The sequence below is a fragment of the Mustelus asterias genome, unplaced genomic scaffold (genome assembly GCF_964213995.1).
Source record: "Mustelus asterias unplaced genomic scaffold, sMusAst1.hap1.1 HAP1_SCAFFOLD_1870, whole genome shotgun sequence".
NCBI classification, from domain to species: Eukaryota; Metazoa; Chordata; class Chondrichthyes; order Carcharhiniformes; family Triakidae; genus Mustelus; species Mustelus asterias.
In genome coordinates, this window is record NW_027591815.1 from 4,566 (window position 1) to 17,562 (window position 12,997).

At 50.0% G+C, this 12,997-nt stretch overlaps 1 long non-coding RNA gene across 2 annotated transcripts in view; it reads right to left on the reverse strand.

Annotated features, from left to right (window-relative positions):
• Positions 1–9,581: 9,581 nt before the first annotated feature.
• The window catches only part of LOC144488798 (uncharacterized), a 36,200-nt gene continuing 32,784 nt past the window's right edge, over positions 9,582–12,997 (reverse strand). For both annotated transcript variants that reach the window (XR_013496656.1, XR_013496655.1), the window contains 2 exons: positions 12,703–12,763; positions 9,582–9,731 (listed from right to left, as the gene is read on the reverse strand). This is a non-coding gene — a long non-coding RNA (uncharacterized LOC144488798). The remainder of the gene's footprint in view (positions 9,732–12,702; positions 12,764–12,997) is intronic.

Below are 12,997 nucleotides of genomic sequence, written 5' to 3' on the forward strand. Positions count from 1 at the left end.
CATTCTGCACTCTCTCCTTTCCTTCTCTATGAACAGTATGCTTTGTCTGTATAGCGCACAAGAAACAATACTTTTCACTGTGTCCCAATACATGTGACAATAATAAATCAAATCCTTCTCCCCTATGTACTCTATGAACAGTATGCTTTGTCTGTATAGCGCGCAAGAAACAATACTTTTCACTGTATCCCAATACATGTGACAATAATAAATCAAATCAAATCCTTCTCCCCGATGTACTCTGCCTCCCATCCATTGACTCTGTCTACACTTCCCGTTGCCTCGGGAAAAAGCAGCCAGCATAATTAAGGACCCCCACGCACCCCGGACATTCTCTCTTCCACCTTCTTCCGTCGGGAAAAAGATACGAAAGTCTGAGGTCACGTACCAACCGACTCAAGAACAGCTTCTTCCCTGCTGCTGTCAGACTTTTGAATGGACCGACCTCGCATTAAGTTGATCTTTCTCTACACCCTAGCTATGGCTGTAACACTACATTCTGCACTCTCTCCTTTCCTTCTCTATGAACGGTATGCTTTGTCTGTATAGTGCGCAAGAAACAATACTTTTCACTGTATCCCAATACATGTGACAATTATAAATCAAATCAAATCAGCTATGTAGGCCAAAGACTGATGGATTATATCAAACAGCGTGTCCCAGACGCTGTTTGCAACGGACAAGGTACAGACCATCGCCAAGCAGCCCCCTGTTTGTAAAAATCAAAACACAGCGTTCAACACCAGATGTGATTGTGCAATGGGACAACATCTGCTAAATAATCCTCAGCACATTAAGAATTACGCTGACAACCAATTTAAGATTGACAGCTGAGCTTGCAGTGAGGTGCATTTACATGGAACTGAAAACTACATATATCAATACACAGGCCCTGTTCTTCGCAGACAGGAAGGACAGGTAGTCACATTGCGCCTGTTTCCGCTAAACAAAATAAGTGACAGCTCTTTGCCGGTTCATTCCTCAGGGCACGAATCTCGGACGGAATTCTCCGGCCTTGGGGCAAGCCCGGCCAGACAATCCCACCCATTGAATCATCCACGAACATCCATTCCCACCACCACCGACGCTCAGTAGCAGCCGTGTGTACCATCTACAAGATGCACCGCAGCAACTCACCAAGGCTCCTTAGACAGCACCTTCCAAACCCACCACCTCTACCATCTCCAAGGACAAAGGCAGCAGGTACCTGGGAACACCCCCACCTGGAGGTTCCCCTCCGAGCCACTCACCATCCTGACTTGGAAATATATCGGCTGTTCCTTCGCAGTCGCTGGGTCAAAATCCTGGAACTCGCTCCCTAACAGCAATAAATGCTAGCCTGGCCAGTCACACCCACGTCACATTTACAAATATATATTTCAAAAATCATGGAGAATCATAGAATCCCTACAGTGCAGAAGGCGGCAATTCGGCCCCTTGAGTCCGTACCGACTTTCTTAAATATCTATAGATGTATCTGTTGTATATATCTGGGAGTGTTTGATGGGGACAGTGTAGAGGGAGCTTTACTCTGTATCTAACCCCATGCTGTACCTGTCCTGGGAGTGTTTGATGGGGGACAGTGTAGAGGGAGCTTTACTCTGTATCTAACCCCGTGCTGTACCTGTTCTGGGAGTGTTTGATGGGGGCAGTGTAGAGGGAGCTTTACTCTGTATCTAACCCCGTGCTGTACCTGTTCTGGGAGTGTTTGATGGGGGCAGTGTAGAGGGAGCTTTACTCTGTATCTAACCCCGTGCTGTACCTGTCCTGGGAATGTTTGATGGGGGACAGTGTAGAGGGAGCTTTACTCTGTATCTAACCCCGTGCTGTACCTGTTCTGGGAGTGTTTGATGGGGGCAGTGTAGAGGGAGCTTTACTCTGTATCTAACCCCGTGCTGTACCTGTCCTGGGAGTGTTTGATGGGGACAGTGTCGAGGGAGCTTTACTCTGTATCTAACCCCGTGCTGTACCTGTCCTGGGAGGTACCTAATCCACCTAACCTGCACATCTTTGGACACTAAGGGGCAATTTAGCACGGCCAATCCGCCTAACCTACACATCTTTGGACACTAAGGGGCAATTTAGCATGGCCAATCCACCTAACCTGCACATCTTTGGACACTAAGGGGCAATTTAGCACGGCCAATCCACCTAACCTACACATCTTTGGTCACTAAGGGGCAATTTAGCATGGCCAATCCACCTAACCTACACATCTTTGGACACAAAGGGGCAATTTAGCATGGCCAATCCACCTAACCCGCACATCTTTGGACACTAAGGGGCAATTTAGCACGGCCAATCCACCTAACCCGCACATCTTTGGACACTAAGGGGCAATTTAGCACGGCCAATACACCTAACCTGCACATCTTTGGACACTAAGGGACAATTTAGCATGGCCAATCCACCTAACCTGCACATCTTTGGACACTAAGGGACAATTTAGCATGGCCAATCCACCTAACCTGCACATCTTTGGACACTAAGGGGCAATTTAGCATGGCCAATCCACCTAACCTGCACATCTTTGGACACTAAGGGGCAATTTAGCATGGCCAATCCACCTAACCTGCACATCTTTGGACACTAAGGGACAATTTAGCATGGCCAATCCACCTAACCTGCACATCTTTGGACACTAAGGGACAATTTAGCATGGCCAATCCACCTAACCTGCACATCTTTGGACACTAAGGGACAATTTAGCATGGCCAATCCACCTAACCCGCACATCTTTGGAGGAGGAAACTGGAGCAACCAGAGGAAACCCACGCAGACACGGGGAGAACACGCAAACTCCCTACAGTCACCCAAGGTCGGTCGGAATTGAACCCGGTTCCCTGGGTGCTGTGATGCAGCCATGCTAACCACTGCACCCTCCCTTCTGCTCACTAAGACATCGCAGCGGGAGTTACCTTGTTACAAAGGCATTACGGTATAAAAAACATTTCAGAAAGGAACATTTAAACAGTGCTTTTAATCATAAACATCCTAAATCCATCTAACTGGCACGTCCAGGGACACTATCACAGCCACTGGGCGGCATGGCGGGTTAGCACTGCTGCCTCACAGCGCCAGGGACCCGGGTTTGATTCCAGCCTCGGGTCACTGTCTGTGTGGAGTTTGCACATTCTCCCCGTGTCTGCGTGGGTTTCCTCCGGGTGCTCCGGTTTCCTCCCACAGTCTGAAAGACGTGCTGGTTAGGGTGCATTGGCCGTGCTAAATTCTCCCTCAGTGTTACCCGAACAGGCGCCGGAATGTGGCGACTAGGGGATTTTCACAGTAACTTCATTGCGGTGTTAATGTAAGCCTTACTTGTGACACTAATAAATAAACAAACTTAAACTTAAGGGGCAATTTAGCCTGGCCAATCCACCCAACCTGTACATCTTTGGACTCTAAGGGGCAATTTAGCATGGCCAATCCACCCAACCTGTACATCTTTGGACTCTAAGGGGCAATTTAGCATGGCCAATCCACCCAACCCACACATCTTTGGACACTAAGGGACAATTTAGCATGGCCAATCCACCTAACCTGTACATCTTTGGACACTAAGGGGCAATTTAGCATGGCCAATCCACCCAACCCACACATCTTTGGACACAAAGGGGCAATTTAGCATGGCCAATCCACCCAACCCACACATCTTTGGACACAAAGGGACAATTTAGCATGGCCAATCCACATGACTACATATCTTTGGACACTAAGGGGCAATTTAGCATGGCCAATCCACGTAAACCGCACATCTTTGGACACTAAGGGGCAATTTAGCACGGCCGATCCCCCTAACCTACACATCTTTGAACACTAAGGGGCAATTTAGCACGGCCAATCCACCTAACCTTCACATCTTTGGAGTGTGGGAGGAAACCGGAGCACCCGGAGGAAACCCACGTCGACACGGAGGGGGAACGTGCAAACTCCACACAGACAGTGACCCAAGGTTGGAATCGAACCCGGGTCTGTGGCGCTGTGGGGCAGCAGTGCTAACCACTGTGCCACCCTAACCACTGTGCCACCATGGCACCCCTTTATGCCACCTGCCCCAGTTCCGGGGCGGGGAGTGGTTCCCAAGTGCAGTGCCCATGGCTGGCACAGGGCAAGGCTCAGTTGGGTTTGAGAACCTGCGGCAGTGGATTCTGTCGCTCCAACGCCAACGGGGATGGCGCAAACTCACCCATCATCCTCCGGTGGCTTCTTTTTCTTCTTGGTAAATTCGGAACTACTGGTCTTTTTCAAGATACCTTTCACTGGCTTGTTGGGGTCCATTGTCTGAGGGTTGGGGGAGGGGGGAAGGTGGGGGGGGGGGGGGAGTGGGAGGGAAGAGATGCTCTCTCTACTCTGAAGAGTTTCAGGGATGGTGGAGGGTCAGGTCCTTCCCCAGGGTCTGAGAGGCTTCCATGGGCTTCTCAGAGCACACCTTCCCCTGGCCCAACTCTGAGCTTCAGGCCCCGCCCTGCTGAGGGAGGGGGCGGGGCCACCACTGACCGCACCCCCTTTCCTCACGTCATACAATGGGCGGGGTTATGTCATCAGTTGGGCCAACAATGGCAACAAAAGTTTAAAGGGACAGGCACCCAGGAGAGGGCCTGGCAGAATGACCATTGACCTGCCTGGGGAAGCCCACTCTTGGCAACATTTACTCTTAAAACTTTTTCAGTTGAAGAAATAGCCCTTAAAAAGTTTTATTGGTCACTCGCTGAGTTATGTTAAAGTTTATTAGTCACACGTAAGGCTTACATTGACAATGCAATGAAGTTACTGTGAAAATCCCCCAGTCGCCACACTCTGGAATCTGTGCCAACCATCTGACAGAGCATCCCACCCCGACCCCCACCCCACACGCTTACCCCCCCTAATCTTGGGGCAATTTAGCATGGACAATCCACCTAACCCGCACATCTTTGGATACTAAGGGGCAATTTAGCACGGCCAATCCACCTAACCTGCACATCTTTGGACACTGAGGGGCAATTTAGCATGGCCAATCCACCTAACCTACACATCTTTGAACACTAAGGGGCAATTTAGCATGGCCAATCCACCTATGAATCCAGAAAGTCCATCAAGGAAAGAAACTGCGATTCTTCTCAATATTGCAAAGTATTTCACGGGAGACAGAAAATCTCAGCAGATCTGATATCTGTGGAGGTAATGTTGAGTGTAAATGGGAGGTGATAAGTAGACTACGAATCCAGAAACTCAGCTAGTTTTCTGGGGACCCAGGTTCAAATCCCTCCACAGCAGACGGCAGAAGTTGAATCCAGTAAAAGAAAATCCAGAATTATCTGGTGAGGGAGCAGCGCTCCGAGGGCTGGTGGCGTTTGCTGCCAGGTGGACATGTTGGACTTTAACCTGGTGTTGTTGGACTCCTTGCTGTGTTTGCTCCAGTCCAACGCCGGCATTTCCACATCATATCTCTTGGAAGACAAGAGGGTGGTGGTGGATGGAAAATTTTCAGACTGGAGACCAGTTACTAGCGGTGTACCACAGGGATCGGTGCTTGGTCCTCTGCTCTTTGTGATTTTTATTAATGACTTAGAGGAGGGGGCTGAAGGGTGGGTCAGTAAATTTGCTGATGACACCAAGATTGGTGGAGCAGTGGATGAGGTGGAGGGCTGTTGTAGGCTGCAAAGAGACATTGATAGGATGCAGAGCTGGGCTGAAAAATGGCAGATGGAGTTTAACCCTGATAAATGTGAGGTGATTCATTTTGGTAGAACAAATTTGAATGTTGATTGCAGGGTCAACGGTAGGATTCTGAGGAATGTGGAGGAACAGAGAGATCTTGGGGTTCATATCCACAGGTCTCTAAAGGTTGCCACTCAAGTGGATAGAGCTGTGAAGAAGGCCTATCGTGTGTTAGCGTTTATTAACAGGGGGTTTGAGTTTAAGAGCCGTGGGGTTATGCTGCAACTGTACAGGACCTTGGTGAGACCACATTTGGAATATTGTGTGCAGTTCTGGTCACCTCACTATAAGAAGGATGTGGAAGCGCTGGAAAGAGTGCAGAGGAGATTTACCAGGATGCTGCCTGGTTTGGAGGGTAGGTCTTATGAGGAAAGGTTGAGGGAGCTCGGGCTTTTCTCTTTAGAGCGGAGGAGGATGAAAGACGACTTAATAGAGGTTCATAAGATGATAAGGGGGATAGATGGAGTGGACGTTCAGAGACTTTCCTCGGGTGGATGGAGCTATTACAAGGGGGCATAACTATAGGGTTCACGGTGGGAGATATAGGAGGGAGGTCCGAGGTTGGTTCTTTACTCAGAGAGTGGTTGGGGTGTGGAATGGACTGCCTGCAGTGATAGTGGAGTCAGACACTTTAGGAACTTTCAAGCGGTTATTGGATAGGCACATGGAGCACACCAGGATGATAGGGAGTGGGATAGCTTGATCTTGGTTTCGGACAAAGCTCGGCACAACATCGAGGGCTGAAGGGCCTGTACTGTTCTATGTACTGATGACCGATTGTTAGAAAAACCCATCTAGTTCACTAACGTCCCTTCAGGGAAGGAAATCCACCGTGCTTACCCAGTCTGGCCTATATGTGACTCCAGAGCCTTAGCAATGTGGTTGACTCTCAACTGCCCTCTGAAATGGTCTAGCAAGCCACTCAGTTGTACCCGGAATGGGCAATGAGATCAGCCAGTGATGCCTAGGTCCCACGAATGAATAAAAACACTCTCCAGTGTGTAGCAGCCTCAACTTCATCAATACAGCATTGTTTTCATCCTGACGGTAATGGAAGGATAGACAGCAGGAACAGCCATGTGATAATGATCATTTTAGCGTTTAAAGTTTATTTATTTGTGTCACAAGGCTTACACTGCAATGAAGTTACTGGGAAAATCCCCTCATCGCCACACTCTGGCGCCCGTTCGAGTAAGAGGGAGAATTTAGCACGGCCAATGCACCCTAACCAGCACGTCTTTCAGACTGTGGGAGGAAACCGGAGCACCCGGAGGAAACCCACGCAGACACAAGGGATTTCTTTTTCTCATTACAAATATTCAAAATACAAATATGAAAGATACATCAATATCTAACATAGAAAAACTACGGCACAAACAGGCCCTTCGGCCCCACAAGTTGTGCCCAACACATCCCTACCTTCTAGACCTACCTATAACCCTCCATCCTATTAAGCTCCATGTACTCATCCAGGAGTCTCTTAAAAGACCCTATTGAGTTCGCCTCCACCACCACTGACGGCAGCCGATTCCACTCGCCCACCACCCTCTGTGAAAAACTTACCCCATACATCTCCCTTGTACCTACCCCCCAGCACCTTAAACCTGTGTCCTCTCGTAGCAGACATCTCGTAAGGCCATCCATTTATCAATAAACTACAATGATGATCTCTTTAGGAAGGGTTCATTGTCGGTTATAGTTTTTCCAGAACATTGCCCTCTAAATACATCTCAAATCTACAAACATTAGTGTGCAGACTCCACACAGACGGTGACCCAAGCCAAGAATGGAACCCGGGTCCGTGCCCACCCAGTGATAGTAATCTTCAGGGATAAAGCAGTTAGTCACAAGGGTACGATGAGTCTCAGAGGGAGCATGGCTCCCAGTGTGTCGCAACAAGCAACTGGACACACAAGGCCTGTTTACCCCCACCCCAATTTAAAAAGCAAATCACAGGAACCTCGACAGGACAAAATTGAGCAAAAATACAACACCAAACGACAGCCGGGGGTTCATGAAAACACCAAACCTTCAGAGGTGGGTTTTTAAAAGTTTCAGAGTTGGATCAGTTTCGCAACACTGGTCACCGTAACTTCACAAACTCAGTACCATACAGTGCAGAGGAGACCCTACCCTTCGAGTCGACACCAACACATTAGAAACACGTGAACTCCTACCTAATCCCATTTACCAGTACTTGGGCCCATAGCCCTGAATGTTGTGATGTGCCAAGTGCTCACCCAGGTAGTTGGTATGAGCGTAGGATCCCTACAGTGCAGAAGAGGCTATTTGGGCAGCATGGTGGTGAGCACTGCTGCTTCACAGCTCCAGGGACCTGGGTTCGATTCCTGGCTCGGGTCAGTCTGTGTGGAGTTTGCACATTCTCCTCATGTCTGCTTGGGTTTCCTCTGGGTGCTCCGGTTTCCTCCCACAGTCCAAAGATGCGCAGGTTAGGTTGATTGGCTATGCTAAAAATCCCCCTAGTGTCCTGAGATGCGTAGAGAGATTAGTGGGTAAAATATGTAGGGCTATGGGGGTAGGATTGTGGTCGGTGCAGACTCAATGGGCCAAATGGCCTCTTTCTGCACTGTAGGGTTTCTATGATCCACCATGACTGTACGACACCTGAAAATTAGGAGCATCTTATCCAGGCCCACCCCCAAATATACACACTTTTGGATACAAAAGGGGCAATTTAGCATGGCCATTCCACCTAACCTGCACATCTGTGGGAGGAAACCGGAGCACCTGGAGGATTCTCACACTGACACGAGGACAACGTGCAAACTCCACACAGACCAGAGGCCGGAATCGAACCCGGGCCCCTTTTCAAAAGGATGTGAGGCAACCCGTCCCCACCACCCTCCCAGACAGCGCTTTCCAGACCGTCATCACCCTCTGGGTAAAAAGGTTTTTCCTCACATCCCTCCTAAACCCCCCCACCTTGAACCTAGGCCCTCTTGTGGCTGACCCTTCAACTAAGGTGAACAGCCGCTCCAAGTCTTTGAGAAACCAGGGCTGATTATTACCATGGTACGTGGGCATTACCAGCAAGGCCAGAAAACCTTCCCCGTGCTTGAACCGAGTGCCTTGCTCGGCCGCTGCAGAGGGCAGTTAACAGCCAACCGCATGGCTGAGTCACACTCAGGTCAGGCCAGGCAAAGCTGACAGATTTCCTTCCCTCGGATGTACCAATAAATTGAGGAGTCACCGCAAGCCCCCCAACACCGAGACGAGCTTTCAATTCCAGATTTTATCAACTCAATTTTAAAACAATTTATTGCCATGAGGAGATTGGAACCTGTAACCTCAGGGTATTGCTACCGTCTTAATATTACAGCCGCTCCCCGTAACAGGATGACCATTGCTGCGCATGCGGAAGGGAAAAGCACGCGGGACAAAGAACAGTACAGCACAGGAAACAGGCCCTTCGGCCCTCCAAGCCTGTGCCGCTCCTTGGTCCAACGACACCAATCGTTTGTATCCCTCCATTCCCAGGCTGCTCATGTGACTATCCAGGTAAGTCTTAAACGATGTCAGCGTGCCTGCCTCCACCACCCTACTTGGCAGCGCATTCCAGGCCCCCACCACCCTCTGTGTAAAAAACGTCCCTCTGATGTCTGAGTTATACTTCGCCCCTCTCACCTTGAGCCCCCGTGAAGGTCACTTCTGATCTGGGAAAAAGCTTCCCACTGTTCACCCTATCTATCCCGTTCAGAATCTTGTACTCCTCTATTAGATCTCCCCTCATTCTCCGTCTTTCCAGGGAGAACAACCCCAGTCTACCCAATCTCTCCTCATAGCATAGGGAGCAAGCACAACAACCAGAAGATTGAAACTCCAGGCGTGGAGGGATATTGCAGTGAAGACACACAACTCTTGGTTGAATTATATTTTAATTAAAATCGGACAAAGTTGGGAGAAGCCACAACGAACAGATTCCACGTCCGCTCCAGGAAGGCAAAAATTCATCCACACAGAGCGCCACCAGAAGTGCAGACGCTGCGTCACAGCCGGTCAGGGAAGGCTTTCTGTGAGAACAGGGCAGAAGAAAACTGGCATTTATATCGGTCCATTCAGAACGTCAGGACATCCACAGGACCGACAGACAAAAGACAGCAACTGCAGTCACTGCACAACCAAGTAATACACACAGGGTTAGATAAAAAGCTTCCCCTCCACTGTCCCCCATCCCAGGACAGGTACAGCACGGGGTTAGATACAGAGTAAAGCTCCCTCTACACTGTCCCCCATCAAACACTCCCAGGACAGGGACAGCACGGGGTTAGATACAGAGTAAAGCTCCCTCTACACTGTCCCCCATCAAACACTCCCAGGACAGGTACAGCACGGGGTTAGATACAGAGTAAAGCTCCCTCTACACTGTCCCCCATCAAACACTCCCAGGACAGGGACAGCACGGGGTTAGATACAGAGTAAAGCTCCCTCCACACTGTCCCCCATCAAACACTCCCAGTACAGGTACAGCACGGGGTTAGATACAGAGTAAAGCTCCCTCTACACTGTCCCCATCAAACACTCCCAGGACAGGTACAGCACGGGGTTAGATACAGAGTAAAGCTCCCTCCACACTGTCCCCATCAAACACTCCCAGGACAGGTACAGCACGGGGTTAGATACAGAGTAAAGCTCCCTCTACACTGTCCCCATCAAACACTCCCAGGACAGGTACAGCACGGGGTTAGATACAGAGTAAAGCTCCCTCTACACTGTCCCCCATCAAACACTCCCAGGACAGGTACAGCACGGTGTTAGATACAGAGTAAAGCTCCCTCTACACTGTCCCCCATCAAACACTCCCAGGACAGGGACAGCACGGGGTTAGATACAGAGTAAAGCTCCCTCTACACTGTCCCCATCAAACACTCCCAGGACAGGGACAGCACGGGGTTAGATACAGAGTAAAGCTCTCTCGACACTGTCCCCCATCAAACACTCCCAGGACAGGTACAACACGGGGTTAGATACAGAGTAAAGCTCCCTCTACACTGTCCCCATCAAACACTCCCAGGACAGGGACAGCACGGGGTTAGATACAGAGTAAAGCTCTCTCGACACTGTCCCCATCAAACACTCCCAGGACAGGTACAACACGGGGTTAGATACAGAGTAAAGCTCCCTCTACACTGTCCCCATCAAACACTCCCAGGACAGGGACAGCACGGGGTTAGATACAGAGTAAAGCTCTCTCGACACTGTCCCCATCAAACACTCCCAGGACAGGTACAACACGGGGTTACATACAGAGTAAAGCTCCCACTAAACTGTCCCCCATCAAACACTCCCAGGACAGGTACAGCACGGGGTTAGGTACAGAGTGAAGCTCCCTCTACACTGTCCCATCAAACACTCCCAGGACAGGTACAACACGGGGTTAGATACAGAGTAAAGCTCCCTCTACACTGTCCCCCATCAAACACTCCCAGGACAGGTACAGCACGGGGTTAGATACAGAGTAAAGCTCCCTCTACACTGTCCCCCATCAAACACTCCCAGGACAGGTACAGCACGGCGTTAGATACAGAGTAAAGCTCCCTCTACACTGTCCCCATCAAACACTCCCAGGACAGGTACAGCACGGGGTTAGATACAGAGTAAAGCTCCCTCCACACTGTCCCCCATCAAACACTCCCAGGACAGGGACAGCACGGGGTTAGATACAGAGTAAAGCTCTCTCGACACTGTCCCCATCAAACACTCCCAGGACAGGTACAACACGGGGTTAGATACAGAGTAAAGCTCCCACTAAACTGTCCCCCATCAAACACTCCCAGGACAGGTACAGCACGGGGTTAGGTACAGAGTGAAGCTCCCTCTACACTGTCCCCATCAAACACTCCCAGGACAGGTACAACACGGGGTTAGATACAGAGTAAAGCTCCCTCTACACTGTCCCCCATCAAACACTCCCAGGACAGGTACAGCACGGGGTTAGATAGAGTAAAGCTCCCTCTACACTGTCCCCCATCAAACACTCCCAGGACAGGTACAGCACGGGGTTAGATACAGAGTAAAGCTCCCTCTACACTGTCCCCATCAAACACTCCCAGGACAGGTACAGCACGGGGTTAGATACAGAGTAAAGCTCCCTCTACACTGTCCCCCATCAAACACTCGCAGCAGGACAGGTATTGCGTGGGATTAGATATAGAGTAAAGCTCCCTCAACACTGTCCCCATCAAACACTCCCAGGACAGGTACAGCACAGGGTTAGATACCGAGTAAAGATCCCTCCACACTGTCCCCATCAAACACTCGCAGGGCAGGTACAGCACGGGGTTAGATACAGAGTAAAGCTTCCTCTACACAGTCCCCCATCAAACACTCCCAGGACAGATACAGCACGGGGTTAGATACAGAGTAAAGCTCCCTCTACACTGTCCCCATCAAACACTCCCAGGACAGGTACAGCACGGGGTTAGGTACAGAGTAAAGCTCCCTCTACACTGTCCCCATCAAACACTCGCAGGGCAGGTACAGCACGGGGTTAGATACAGAGTAAAGCTCCCTCCACACTGTCCCCATCAAACACTCGCAGGGCAGGTACAGTGCGGGGTTAGATACAGAGTAAAGCTCCCTCTACACTGTCCCCCATCAAACACTCGCAGCAGGACAGGTATTGCGTGGGATTAGATACAGAGTAAAGCTCCCTCGACACTGTCCCCATCAAACACTCCCAGGACAGGTACAGCACGGGGTTAGATACAGAGTAAAGCTCCCACTACACTGTCCCCATCAAACACTCCCAGGACAGGTACAGCACGGGGTTAGATACAAAGATCTCCATATTAGGTTTAGAAAGTCAGAACGTGTCCCAGGTACATTCGGCACAGCTGTGTCACGGGTCAGACACTGACTGCTTCCTTGACTGGGTTCTCTTCCTCTCAGCCAGCACATGGCGGTACAAACTACTCATGGGACAAGAGTAGGTACCGTGGCTGTGGGCTCAGCGACAGACCCACCACATGGTCAGAATCGTACCTGTGACATTGCGATCGTGTCAGCGTGTGTGTTGATTCACACATCTGTTCCAGATTCCAACCTGTAATAAACCACACAGAAAATTACCAGATAAAGAGGGAAAGTCGCCCCTTTCACAATCCCTAACGTACATTACGATGGTGAGCAGAGGGGAGGATGCAGTGTGTGACATCAAACAGAGGCAGAATGAACACATTTGCCTTTTCCTTGACGCTGACATGAATACTTTCATTGTCAGGTTTCTGTGGAGTTGAAGAAAACAGAGAGGGATCAGGTTGAATTGAACAGGGGAAGG